Source organism: Schistocerca gregaria, chromosome 11, assembly GCF_023897955.1.
Source record: "Schistocerca gregaria isolate iqSchGreg1 chromosome 11, iqSchGreg1.2, whole genome shotgun sequence".
Lineage (NCBI taxonomy): Eukaryota > Metazoa > Arthropoda > Insecta > Orthoptera > Acrididae > Schistocerca > Schistocerca gregaria.
This window is the reverse complement of record NC_064930.1, coordinates 60,766,935-60,781,321: the sequence shown is the minus strand read 5'-3', so window position 1 is coordinate 60,781,321 and position 14,387 is coordinate 60,766,935. Positions and strand designations below refer to the sequence as shown.

The 14,387-nt window shown below is 49.0% G+C and overlaps 1 protein-coding gene across 1 annotated transcript in view; it reads left to right on the top strand.

Annotated features, from left to right (window-relative positions):
• LOC126295079 (uncharacterized) overlaps positions 1-14,387 on the top strand; it is a 173,043-nt gene that overhangs the window by 92,059 nt on the left and 66,597 nt on the right. The window lies entirely within an intron of this gene.

Below are 14,387 nucleotides of genomic sequence, written 5' to 3'. Positions count from 1 at the left end.
CCTGTGTTCCCTCATCGCACACCACTGCTTCCACTCCTGCCCTGCACGGGGGTACGTACGCCACTGGAGACCCACGCCATGAATCGTACATCTTCTTCTCTTCCTAAGTTTCCTCTATGCACTACCACCTATCTTTCCTACTTTCTGATATGTTACCAAGTGCACCAAACAACAACACTCTGGTCCACCCCCCCCCTTTCCCCCCTACGTAGGAGACAGCGAACCGGTGCCTTGCAGCACCACCTTTATCTGTGATAACGGCCTCTATACTGTGAGGAAGGAGGGCCACTACTATCCTCATGCACAGGGGGTGGGTGAAGGTACGGAAACACCGCCGATGGATAAGCAGACGCCAACAGAAAGTCGTAGAGTCCTAGCTCACTTATTTGTTACCTGGCTCCTGTGTTCCCTCATCGCACACCACTGCTTCCACTCCTGCCCTGCACGGGGGTACATACGCCACTGGAGACCCACGCCATTAACCGTACATCTTCTTCTCTTCCTAAGTTTCCTCCATGGACTACCACCTATCTTTCCTACTTTCTGATATGTTACCAAGTGCACCTAACAACAACACTCTGGTCCACCCCCCCCTTCCCCCCTACGTAGGAGACAGCGAACCGGTGCCTTGCAGCACCACCTTTATCTGTGATAACAGCCTCTATCCTGTGAGGAAGGAGGGCCACTACTATCCTCATGCACAGGGGGTGGGTGAAGGTACGGAATGACCGCCGTTGGATAAGCAGATGCCAGCAGAAAGTCGTATAGTCCTAGCTCACTTATTTGTTACCTGGCTCCTGTGTTCCCTCATCGCACACCACTGCTTCCACTCCTGCCCTGCACGGGAGTACGTACGCCACTGGAGACCCACGCCATTAACTGTACATCTTCTTCTCTTCCTAAGTTTACTCTATGCACTACCACCTATCTTTCCTACTTTCTGATATGTTACCAAGTGCACCACACAACACTCTGGACCACCACCCCTCTTTCACCCCCTCCATAGGAGACAGCGAACCGGTGCCTTGCAGCACCACCTTTATCTGTGATAACGGCCTCTATCCTGTGAGGAAGGAGGTCCACTACTTTCCTCGTGCACTGGGGGTGGGTGAAGGTACGGAATCACCGCCCTTGGATAAGCAGATGCCAGCAGAAAGTCGTATAGTCCCAGCTCACTTATTTGTTACCTGGCACCTGTGTTCCCTCATCGCACACCACTGCCTCCACTCCTTTCCTGCACGGGGGTACGTACGCCACTGGAGACCCACGCCATGAATCGTACATCTTCTTCTCTTCCTAAGTTTCCTCTATGCACTACCACCTATCTTTCCTACTTTCTGATATGTTACCAAGTGCACCACACAACACTCTGGACCACCACCCCTCTTTCACCCTCTCCATAGGAGACAGCGAACCGGTGCCTTGCAGCACCACCTTTATCTGTGATAACGGCCTCTATCCTGTGAGGAAGGAGGTCCACTACTTTCCTCGTGCACTGGGGGTGGGTGAAGGTACGGAATCACCGCCCTTGGATAAGCAGATGCCAGCAGAAAGTCGTATTGTCCTAGCTCACTTATTTGTTACCTGGCTCCTGTGTTCCCTCATCGTACACCACTGCTTCCACTCCTGACCTGCACGGGGGTACGTACGCCACTGGAGACCCACGCCATGAACCGTACATCATCCTCTCTTCCTAAGTATCCTCTATTCACTACCACCTATCTTTCCTACTTTCTGATATGTTACCAAGTGCACCACACAACACTCTGTTCCACCCCCCCCCCCTTCCCCCCTCCGTAGGAGACAGCGAACCGGTGCCTTGCAGCACCACCTTTACCTGTGATAATATCCCCTATCCTGTGAGGAAGGAGGTCCACTACTTTCCTCATGCACAGGGGGTGGGTGAAGGAACGGAAACATCGCCGTTGGATAAGCAGAATCCAACAGTAAGTCGTATAATCCTAGCTCACTTATTTGTTACCTGGCTCCTGTGTTCCCTCATCGCACACCACTGCTTCCACTCCTGCCCTGCACGGGGGTACGTACGCCACTGGAGACCCACGCCATGAATCGTACATCTTCTTCTCTTCCTAAGTTTCCTCTATGCACTACCACCTATCTTTCCTACTTTCTGATATGTTACCAAGTGCACCAAACAACAACACTCTGGTCCACCCCCCCCTTTCCCCCCTACGTAGGAGACAGCGAACCGGTGCCTTGCAGCACCACCTTTATCTGTGATAACGGCCTCTATACTGTGAGGAAGGAGGGCCACTACTATCCACATGCACAGGGGGTGGGTGAAGGTACGGAAACACCGCCGATGGATAAGCAGACGCCAACAGAAAGTCGTAGAGTCCTAGCTCACTTATTTGTTACCTGGCTCCTGTGTTCCCTCATCGCACACCACTGCTTCCACTCCTGCCCTGCACGGGGGTACATACGCCACTGGAGACCCACGCCATTAACCGTACATCTTCTTCTCTTCCTAAGTTTCCTCCATGCACTACCACCTATCTTTCCTACTTTCTGATATGTTACCAAGTGCACCTAACAACAACACTCTGGGCCACCCCCCCCTTCCCCCCCCCCCCCCCCGTAGGAGACAGCGAACCGGTGCCTTGCAGCACCACCTTTATCTGTGATAACGGCCTCTGTCCTGTGAGGAAGGAGGGCCACTACTTTCCTCGTGCACATGGGGTGGGTGAAGGTACGGAAACACCGCCGATGGATAAGCAGATGCCAACAGAAAGTCGTATAGTCCTAGCTCACTTATTTGTTACCTGGCTCCTGTGTTCCCTCATCGCACACCACTGCTTCCACTCCTGCCCTGCACGGGGGTACATACGCCACTGGAGACCCACGCCATTAACCGTACATCTTCTTCTCTTCCTAAGTTTCCTCTATGCATTACCATCTATCTTTCCTACTTTCTGATATGTTACCAAGTGCACCAAACAACAACACTCTGGTCCACCCCCCCTTCCCCCCATAGGAGACAGCGAACCGGTGCCTTGCAGCACCACCTTTATCTGTGATAACGGCCTCTATCCTGTGAGGAAGGAGGTCCACTACTTTCCTCGTGCACAGGGAGTGGGTGAAGGTACGGAAACACCGCCGATGGATAAGCAGATGCCAACAGAAAGTCGTATAGTCCTAGCACACTTATTTGTTACCTGTCTCCTGTGTTCCCTCATCGTACACAACTGCTTCTACTCCTGCCCTGCACGGGGGTACATACGCCACTGGAGACCCACGCCATTAACCGTACATCTCCTTCTCTTCCTAAGTTTCCTCTATGCACTACCACCTATCTTTCCTACTTTCTGATTTGTTAACAAGTGCACCAAACAACAACACATTGTTCCATCCCCCCCCTTCACCCCGTAGGAGACAGCGAACCGGTGCCTTGCAGCACCACCTTTATCTGTGATAACGGCCTCTATCCTGTGAGGAAGGAGGGCCACTACTTTCCTCGTGCACATGGGGTGGGTGAAGGTACGGAAACACCGCCGATGGATAAGCAGATGCCAACAGAAAGTCGTATAGTCCTAGCTCACTTATTTGTTACCTGGCTCCTGTGTTCCCTTATCGCACACCACTGCTTCCACTCCTGCCCTGCACGGGGGTACGTACGCCACTGAAGACCCACGCCATTAACCGTACATCTTCTTCTCTTCCTAAGTTTCCTCCATGCACTACCACCTACCTTTCCTACTTTCTGATATGTTACCAAGTGCACCAAACAACAACACTCTGTTCCACCCCCCCACCCTTCCCCCCGTAGGAGACAGCGAACCGGTGCCTTGCAGCACCACCTTTATCTGTCATAACGGCCTCTATCCTGTGAGGAAGGAGGTCCACTACTTTCCTCGTGCACAGGGGGTGGGTGAAGGTACGGAAACACCGCCGATGGATAAGCAGATGCCAACAGAAAGTCGTATAGTCCTAGCTCACTTATTTGTTACCTGGCTCCTGTGTTCCCTTATCGCACACCACTGCTTCCACTCCTGCCCTGCACGGGGGTACGTACGCCACTGGAGAGCCACGCCATTAACCGTACATCTTCTTCTCTTCCTAAGTTTCCTCTATGCACTACCACCTATCTTTCCTACTTTCTGATATGTTACCAACTGCACCAAACAACAACACTCTGGTCCACCCCCCCCCCCTACCCCCTACGTAGGAGACAGCGAACCGGTGCCTTGCAGCACCACCTTTATCTGTGATAACGGCCTCTATCCTGTGAGGAAGGAGGGCCACTACTATCCTCATGCACAGGGGGTGGGTGAAGGTACGGAAACACCGCCGATGGATAAGCAGATGCCAACAGAAAGTCGTATAGTCCTAGCTCACTTATTTGTTACCTGGCTCCTGTGTTCCCTCATCGCACACCACTGCTTCCACTCCTGCCCTGCACGGGGGTACATACGCCACTGGAGACCCACGCCATTAACGGTACATCTTCTTCTCTTCCTAAGTTTCCTCTATGCACTACCACCTATCTTTCCTACTTTCTGATATGTTACCAAGTGCACCAAACAACAACACTCTGGTCCACCCCCCCCCCCTACCCCCTACGTAGGAGACAGCGAACCGGTGCCTTGCAGCACCACCTTTATCTGTGATAACGGCCTCTATCCTGTGAGGAAGGAGGGCCACTACTATCCTCATGCACAGGGGGTGGGTGAAGGTACGGAAACACCGCCGATGGATAAGCAGATGCCAACAGAATGTCGTATAGTCCTAGCTCACTTATTTGTTACCTGGCTCCTGTGTTCCATCATCGCACACCACTGCTTCCACTCCTGCCCTGCACGGGGGTACATACGCCATTGGAGACCCACGCCATTAACGGTACATCTTCTTCTCTTCCTAAGTTTCCTCTATGCACTACCACCTATCTTTCCTACTTTCTGATATGTTACCAACTGCACCAAACAACAACACTCTGGTCCACCCCCCCCCCCTACCCCCTACGTAGGAGACAGCGAACCGGTGCCTTGCAGCACCACCTTTATCTGTGATAACGGCCTCTATCCTGTGAGGAAGGAGGGCCACTACTATCCTCATGCACAGGGGGTGGGTGAAGGTACGGAAACACCGCCGATGGATAAGCAGATGCCAACAGAAAGTCGTATAGTCCTAGCACACTTATTTGTTACCTGGCTCCTGTGTTCCATCATCGCACACCACTGCTTCCACTCCTGCCCTGCACGGGGGTACATACGCCACTGGAGACCCACGCCATTAACGGTACATCTTCTTCTCTTCCTAAGTTTCCTCTATGCACTACCACCTATCTTTCCTACTTTCTGATATGTTACCAAGTGCACCAAACAACAACACTCTGGTCCACCCCCCCTTCCCCCCGTAGGAGACAGCGAACCGGTGCCTTGCAGCACCACCTTTATCTGTGATAACGGCCTCTATCCTGTGAGGAAGGAGGGCCACTACTTTCCTCATGCACAGGGAGTGGGTGAAGGTACGGAAACACCGCCGATGGATAAGCAGATGCCAACAGAAAGTCGTATAGTCCTAGCACACTTATTTGTTACCTGTCTCCTGTGTTCCCTCATCGCACACAACTGCTTCTACTCCTGCCCTGCACGGGGGTACATACGCCACTGGAGACCCACGCCATTAACCGTACATCTCCTTCTCTTCCTAAGTTTCCTCTATGCACTACCACCTATCTTTCCTACTTTCTGATATGTTAACAAGTGCACCAAACAACAACACACTGTTCCATCCCCCCCCTTCACCCCGTAGGAGACAGCGAACCGGTGCCTTGCAGCACCACCTTTATCTGTGATAACGGCCTCTATCCTGTGAGGAAGGAGGTCCACTACTTTCCTCGTGCACATGGGGTGGGTGAAGGTACGGAAACACCGCCGATGGATAAGCAGATGCCAACAGAAAGTCGTATAGTCCTAGCTCACTTATTTGTTACCTGGCTCCTGTGTTCCCTTATCGCACACCACTGCTTCCACTCCTGCCCTGCACGGGGGTACGTACGCCACTGGAGACCCACGCCATTAACCGTACATCTTCTTCTCTTCCTAAGTTTCCTCCATGCACTACCACCTATCTTTCCTACTTTCTGATATGTTACCAAGTGCACCAAACAACAACACTCTGGTTCACCCCCCCCCCCCTTCCCCCCTACGTAGGAGACAGCGAACCGGTGCCTTGCAGCACCACCTTTATCTGTGATAGCGGCCTCTATCCTGTGAGGAAGGAGGGCCACTACTTTCCTCATGTACAGATGGTGGGTGAAGGTATGGAAACACCGCCGATGGATAAGCAGATGCCAACAGAAAGTCGTATAGTCCTAGCTCACGTATTTGTTACCTGTCTCCTGTGTTCCCTCATCGTACACCACTGCTTCCACTCCTGCCCTGCACGGGGGTACGTACGCCACTGGAGACCCACGCCATGAACCGTACATCTTCCTCTCTTCCTAAGTTTCCTCTATGCACTACCACCTATCTTTCCTACTTTCTGATATGTTACCAAGTGCACCAAACAACAACACTCTGGTCCACCCCCCCCCCTTCCCCCCTACGTAGGAGACAGCGAACCGGTGCCTTGCATCACCACCTTTATCTGTGATAACGGCCTCTATCCTGGGAGGAAGGAGGGCCACTACTATCCTCATGCACAGGGAGTGGGTGAAGGTACGGAAACACCGCCAATGGATAAGCAGATGCCAACAGAAAGTCGTATAGTCCTAGCTCACTTATTTGTTACCTGGCTCCTGTGTTCCCTCATCGCACACCACTGCTTCCACTCCTGCCCTGCACGGGGGTACATACGCCACTGGAGACCCACCCCATTAACGGTACATCTTCTTCTCTTCCTAAGTTTCCTCTATGCACTACCACCTATCTTTCCTACTTTCTGATATGTTACCAAGTGCACAAAACAACAACACTCTGGGCCACCCCCCCCTCCCCCCCCCCCCCCCCCCCGTAGGAGACAGCGAACCGGTGCCTTGCAGCACCACCTTTATCTGTCATAACGGCCTCTATCCTGTGAGGAAGGAGGGCCACTACTTTCCTCATGTACAGATGGTGGGTGAAGGTATGGAAACACCGCCGATGGATAAGCAGATGCCAACAGAATGTCGTATAGTCCTAGCTCACTTATTTGTTACCTGGCTCCTGTGTTCCCTCATCATACACCACTGTTTCCACTCCTTTCCTGCACGGGGGTACGTATGTCACTGGAGACCCACGCCATGAACCGTACATCTTCCTCTCTTCCTAAGTTTCCTCTATGCACTACCACCTATCTTTCCTACTTTCTGATATGTTACCAATTGCACCACACAACACTCTGGACCACCTACCCGCTTTCACCCCCTCCATAGGAGACGGCGAACCGGTGCCTTGCAGCACCACCTTTATCTGTGATAACGGCCTCTATCCTGTGAGGAAGGAGGTCCACTACTTTCCTCGTGCACAGGGGGTGGGTGAAGGTACGGAATCACCGCCGTTGGATAAGCAGCCGCCAGCAGAAAGTCGTATAGTCCGAGCTCACTTATTTGTTACATAGTTTAACTCTTAATTTCTTTGCGTTTTTTTGGCACTTGCATTGTTTAACTGATAAATTTTCTGCCGTATTATAGTATTTGAGAGTTGTAGCATCGCTTTTTAGTACATCTACCTCTACATCCATACTCCGCAAGCCACTTGACGGTGTGTGGCGCAGGGTTCCTTGAGTATCTCTGTCTGTTCTCCCTTCTATTCCAGTCTCGTATAGTTCGTGGAAAGAAGGATTCTCGGTATGCATCTGTGTGGGCTCTAATCTCTCTGATTTTATTCTCACGGTCTCTTCGTGAGATATACGTAGGAGGGAGGAATATACTGCGTGACTCTTCGGTGAAGGTATGTTCTCAAAACTTCAGTAAAAGCCCGTACCGAGCTTCTGAGCGTCGCTCCTGCAAAGTCTTAAATGGAGTTTATCTATCATCTCCGTAACGCTTTCGCGATTACTAAATGATCCCGTAACGAAGCGCGCTGCTCTCCGTTGGATCTTCTCCATCTCTTCTATCAACCCTATCTGGTACGGATCCCACACTGCTGAGCAGTATTCGAGTAGTGGGCGAACAAGTGTACTGTAACCTACTTCCTTTGTTTTGGGATTGCATTTCCTTAGGATTCTTCCAATGAATCCCAGTCTGGCATCTGCTTTACCGACGATGAGCTTTATATGATCATTCCATTTTAAATCACTCCTAATGCCTACTCCCAGATAATTAATGGAATTAACTACTTCCAGTGCCTGGTCTGTTATATTGTAGCTAAATCATAAGGGATCTATCTTTCTATGTATTCGCAGCACATTACACTTGTCTACATTGAGATTCAAATGCCATTCCCTGCACCATGCGTCAATTCGCTGCAGATCCTCCTGCATTTCAGTACAATTTTCCATTCTTTCAACCTCTCGATACACCACAGCATCATCTGCAAAAAGCCTTAGTGAACTTCCGATGTCATCCACAAGGTCATTCATGTATTTTGTGAATAGCAACGGTCCTATGACACTCCCCTGTGGCACACCTGAAATCACTCTTACTTCGGAAGACTTCTCTCCATTGAGAATGACATGCTGCGTTCCGTTATCTACGAAGTCCTCAATCCAGTCACACAATTTGTCTGCTAGTCCAAATGCTCTTACTTTGTTCATTAAACGACTGTGGGGAAGTATCGATCGCTTTGCGGAAGTCGAGAAACACGGCATCTACCTGTGAACCCGTCTCTATGGCCCTCTTAGTCTCGTGGACGAATAGTGCGAGCTGGGTTTCACACGATCGTCTTTTTCGAAACCCATGCTGATTCCTACAGAGTAGATTTCTAGTCTCCAGAAAAGTCATTATACTCGAACATAATACGTGTTCCAAAATTCTACAACTGATCGACGTTAGAGGTATAGGTCTATAGTTCTGCACATCTTTTGACGTCCTTTCTTGAAAACGGGTGCGATCTGTGCCCTTTTCCAATTCTTTGGAACCACTATTCTAGTACCTGGATAGTGTAAAATTGAGGCTGATCCCTCACCTGTAGTGGAGGGGGAGTTCGTCTCGAGGTGTGGCAGGGGGCGAAAGACATTCTGGAGGGCTGAGGGGAAGGCCTCTCCAGTTTGTCTGATGAACCGGTTTCAGGCTCTGTCTCCGGCTGATACTGATGTTCGGTCGGACATGTCTGCTTGTCCTGTTCGAGAGGTTGCCCCTCAGTCTGCCAGATCCGGGCAGTTGCAGAGGGTGGGCTTACTGGTAGTTGGGAGCTCCAACGTCAGGCGCGCAATGGGGCCCCTTAGGGATATGGCAGCAAGAGAGGGGAAGAAAACCAATGTGCTCTCCGTGTGCATACCGGGGGGAAGTCATTCCAGACGTGGAAAGGGCCCTTCCGGATGCCATGAAGGGTACAGGGTGCACCCATCTGCAGGTGGTCGCTCATGTCGACACCAATGATGTGTGTCGCTATGAATCGGAGGAAATCCTCTCTGGCTTCCGGCGGCTGTCTGATTTGGTGAAGACTGCCAGTCTCGCTAGCGGGATGAAAGCAGAGCTCACCATCTGCAGCATCGTCGACAGGACTGACTGCGGACCTTTGGTACAGAGCCGAGCGGAGGGTCTGAATCAGAGGCTGAGACGGTTCTGCGACCGTGTGGGTTGCAGATTCCACGACTTGCGCCATAGGGGGGTGGGATTTTGGGTTCCGCTGGATAGGTCAGGAGTCCACTGCACGCAGCAAGCGGCTACACGGGTAGCAGAGGCTGTGTGGCGTGGGCTGGGCGGTTTTTTTAGGTTAGATGGCCTCGGGCAAGTACAGAAAGGGCAACAGCCTCAACGGGTGCGGGGCAAAGTCAGGACATGTGGGGAACAAGCAGCAATCGGTATTGTAATTGTAAACTGTCGAAGCTGCATTGGTAAAGTACCGGAACTTTAAGCGCTGATAGAAAGCACCGAAGCTGAAATCGTTATAGGTACAGAAAGCTGGCTGAAGCCAGAGATAAATTCTGCCGAAATTTTTACAAAGGTGCAGACGGTGTATAGAAAGGATAGATTGCATGCAACCGGTGGTGGAGTGTTTGTCACTGTTAGTAGTAGTTTTTTCTGTAGTGAAGTAGAAGTGGATGGTTCTTGTGAATTATCACGGGTGGAGGTTACACTCAAGAACCGAGCTAGATTAATTATTGGCTCCTTTTACCGACCTCCTGACTCAGCAGCATTAGTGGCAGAACAACTGAGAGAAAATTTGGAATACATTTCACATAAATTTTCTCAGCATGTTATAGTCTTAGGTGGAAATTTCAATTTACGAGATATAGACTGAGACACTCAGATGTTTGGGACGGGTGGTAGGGACAGAGCATCGAGTGACATTATACTGAGTGCACTATCCGAAAATTACCTCGAGCAATTAAACAGAGAGCCGACTCGTGGAGATAACATCTTGGACCTACTGACAACAAACAGACCCGAACTTTAACTCTGTATGTCCAGAACAGGGAATCAGTGATCATAAGGCCATTGCAGCATCCCTGAATATGGAAGTTTATAGGAATATAAAAAAGGGAGGAAGGTTTATCTGTTTAGCAAGAGTAATAGAAGGCAGATTTCAGACTACCTAACAGATCAAAACGAAAATTTCTGTTCCGACACTGACAATGTTGGGTGTTTATGGAAAAAGTTCAACGCAATCCTAAAATGCGTTTTAGACAGGTACGTGCTGAGTAAAACTGTGAGGGACGGGAAAAACCCACCGTGGTACAACAACAAAGTTAGGAAACTACTGCGAAAGCAAAGAGAGCTTCACTCCAAGTTTAAACGCAGCCAAAACCTCTCAGACAAACAGAAGCTAAACGATGTCAAAGTTAGCGTAAGGAGGGCTAGGCGTGAAGCGTTCAGTGAATTCGAAAGTACAATTCTATGTACAGACTTGACAGAAAATCCTAGGAAGTTCTGGTCTTACGTTAAATCAGTAAGTGGCTCAAAACAGCATATCCAGACACTCCGGGATGATGAAGGCATTGAAACAGAGGTTGACACGCATAAAGCTGAAATACTGAACACCTTTTTCCAAGCTGTTTCACAGAGGAAGACCGCACTGCAGTTCCTTCTATAAATCCTCACACAAACTAAAAAATGGCTGACATCGAAATAAGTGTCCAGGGAATAGAAAAGCAACTGGAATCACTCAACAGAGGAAAGTCCACTGGAGCTGACTGGATACCAATTCGATTCTACACAGAGTACGCGAAAGAACTTGCCCCCCTTCTAACAGCCGTGTACCGCAAGTCTCCAGAGGAACGGAAGGTTCCAAATGATTGGAAAAAGAGCACAGGTAGTCCCAGTCTTCAAGAAGGGTCGTCGAGCAGATGCGCAAAACTATAGACCTGTATCTCTGACGTCGATCTGTAGTAGAATTTTAGAACATGTGTTTTGCTCAAGTATCATGTCCTTTTTGGAAACCCAGAATCTACTCTGTAGGAATCAACATGGATTCCGGAAACAGCGATCGTGTGAGACCCAGCTCGCTTTATTTGTTCATGAGACCCAGGAAATATTAGATACAGGCTCCCAGGTAGATGCTGTTTTCCTTGACTTCCGGAGGGCGTTCGATTCAGTTCCGCACTGTCGCCTGATAAACAAAGTAAGAGCCTACGGAATATCAGACCAGCTGTGTGGCTGGATTGAAGAGTTTTTAGCAAACAGAACACAGCATGTTATCAATTGAGAGACGTCTACAGACGTTAAAGTAACCTCTGGCGTGCCACAGGGGATTGTTATGGGACCATTGCTTTTCACAATATATATAAATGACCTAGTAGATAGTGTCGGAAGGTTCGTGCGGCTTTTCGAGGATGATGCTGTAGTATTCAGAGAAGTTGCAGCATTAGAAAACTGTAGCGAAATGCAGGAAGATCTGCAGTGGATAGGCACTTGGTGCAGGGAGTGGCAACTGACCCTTAACATAGAGAAATGTAATGTATTGCTAATACATAGGAAGAAGGATCCTTTATTGTATGATTATATGATAGCGGAACAAACACTGGTAGCAGTTACTTCTGTAAAATACCTCGGAGTATGCGTGCGGTACGATTTGAAGTGGAATGATCATATAAAATTAATTGCTGGTAAGGTGGATACCAGGTCGATATTCATTGGGAGAGTCGTTAGAAAATGTAGTCCAGCAACAAAGGAGGTGGCTTACAAAACACTCGTTCGACCTATACTTGAGTATTGCTCATCAGTGTGGGATCCGTACCAGATCAGGTTGACGGAGGAGATAGAGAAGATCCAAAGAAGAGCGGCGCGTTTCGTCACAGGGTTATTTGGTAACCGTGATAGCGTTACGGAGATGTTTAGCAAACTCGAGTGGGAGACTCTGCAAGAGAGGTGCTCTGCATCTCAGTGTAGCTTAATGTCCAGGTTTCGAGAGGGTGCGTTTCTGGACGAGGTATCGAATATATTGCTTCCCCCTACTTATACCTCCCGAGGAGATCACGAATGTAAAATTAGAGAGATTAGAGCGCGCACGGAGGCTTTCAGACAGTCGTTCTTCCCGCGAACCATACGCGACTGGAACAGGAAAGGGAGGCAATGACAGTGGCACGTGAAGTGCCCTCCGCCACACACCGTTGGGTGGCTTCCGGAGTATAAATGTAGATGCAGATGTAGAACTGCAGCAAATAACAATTGTGCTTTTAACCTACTCAAAATATAGTTGGCTTTGCAAATGCCAACACAACATTAAATGCAATTGCAAACACTCCAGTAGTTATTTAAATCCATAGGCACAGTTTAAAGAATATTGTTCAAAAAGTTCACACACCTGAAATAGGTATACATAGTCAAAGAATTTCCATGATGGATACAACACTCTACATAAGCAGCGCTTCAAATTGACATAGAAATATCGATACAGATACAAAACGGGTAAAAATAGGTGCTACAAGTACATGTCTGGTAGTGGTTCAAAATCAAACAAAGGACGCACTACCGTGGTACTATAAATACACAAAATTATATAAAAAAATCAAGAAGATGATCATGAACATTTGCTTGAAATAACGTAGGTAAAATAAAATAGATTACACACAAGCTACATTCCCACAATGAAATACCTGTAACTTCAAGCAGACTGATTGAGAGAACATGCCCGTTGACTAGCCAAACCACTGCAAGAGCGTCGAAACAGCTACGTCGCTGACATGGTACCTATCTCCAACAGGTGGAAGGGAATGATACCATTACTTCTGAGCATCCACATCCCAGAAATAGTAGGACCTGTCGCTTCACACGTCCTATGCTTTTTGTTTTCTGATATACGTTTCCGCCATGTAAAATTGGGGAACAAAATGTGATCTAATTGTGTTAGCAGACTCGCATCTGTAATTTACTCCGCATTATCTCAGACTAATACCTTGACTGATTTCTAATGACCTGTCTACCTCTGTCTAAGGGGGGCTTAGAAACCGAATAAGCGGCAACGTGAGTTTAGCTTTCATCATTCTGTTCTAGGCAATACTACCAAGTTTCAGAGATCATTTGCTGCAGTTCTACATCTGCATCTACATTTATACTCCGCAAGCCACCCAACGGTGTGTGGCGGAGGGCACTTTACGTGCCACTGCCATTACCTCCCCTTTCTGTTCCAGTCGCGTATGGTTTGCGGGAAGAACGACTGTCTGAAAGCCTCCGCGCACGCTCGAATCTCTCTAATTTTACATTCGTGATCTCCCCGGGAGGTATAAGAAGGGGGAAGCAATATATTCGATACCTCATCGAGAAACGCACCCTCTCGAAACCTGGCGAGCAAGCTACATCGCGATACAGAGCGCTTCTCTTGCAGAGTCTGCCACTTGAGTTTGCTAAACATCTCCGTAACGCTATCACGGTTACCAAATAACCCTGTGACGAAACGCGCCGCCCTTCTTTGGATCTTCTCGATCTCCTCCGTCAACCCGATCTGGTACGGATCCCACACTGATGAGCAATACTCAAGTATAGGTCGAACGAGTGTTTTGTAAGCCACGTCCTTTGTTGATGGACTACATTTTCTAAGGACTCTTCCAATGAATCTGAACCTGGTACCCGCCTTACCGACAATTAATTTTATACGATCATTCCACTTCAAATCGTTCCGCACGCATACTCCCTGATATTTTACAGAAGTAACTGCTACCAGTGTTTGTTCCGCTATCGTATAATCGTACAATAAACGATCCTTCTTTCTATGTATTCGCAATACATTACATTTATCTATGTTAAGGGTCAGTTGCCACTCCCTGCACCAAGTGCCTATCCGCTGCAGATCTTCCTGCATTTCGCTACAATTTTCTAATGCTGCAACTTCTCTGTATGCAGCAGT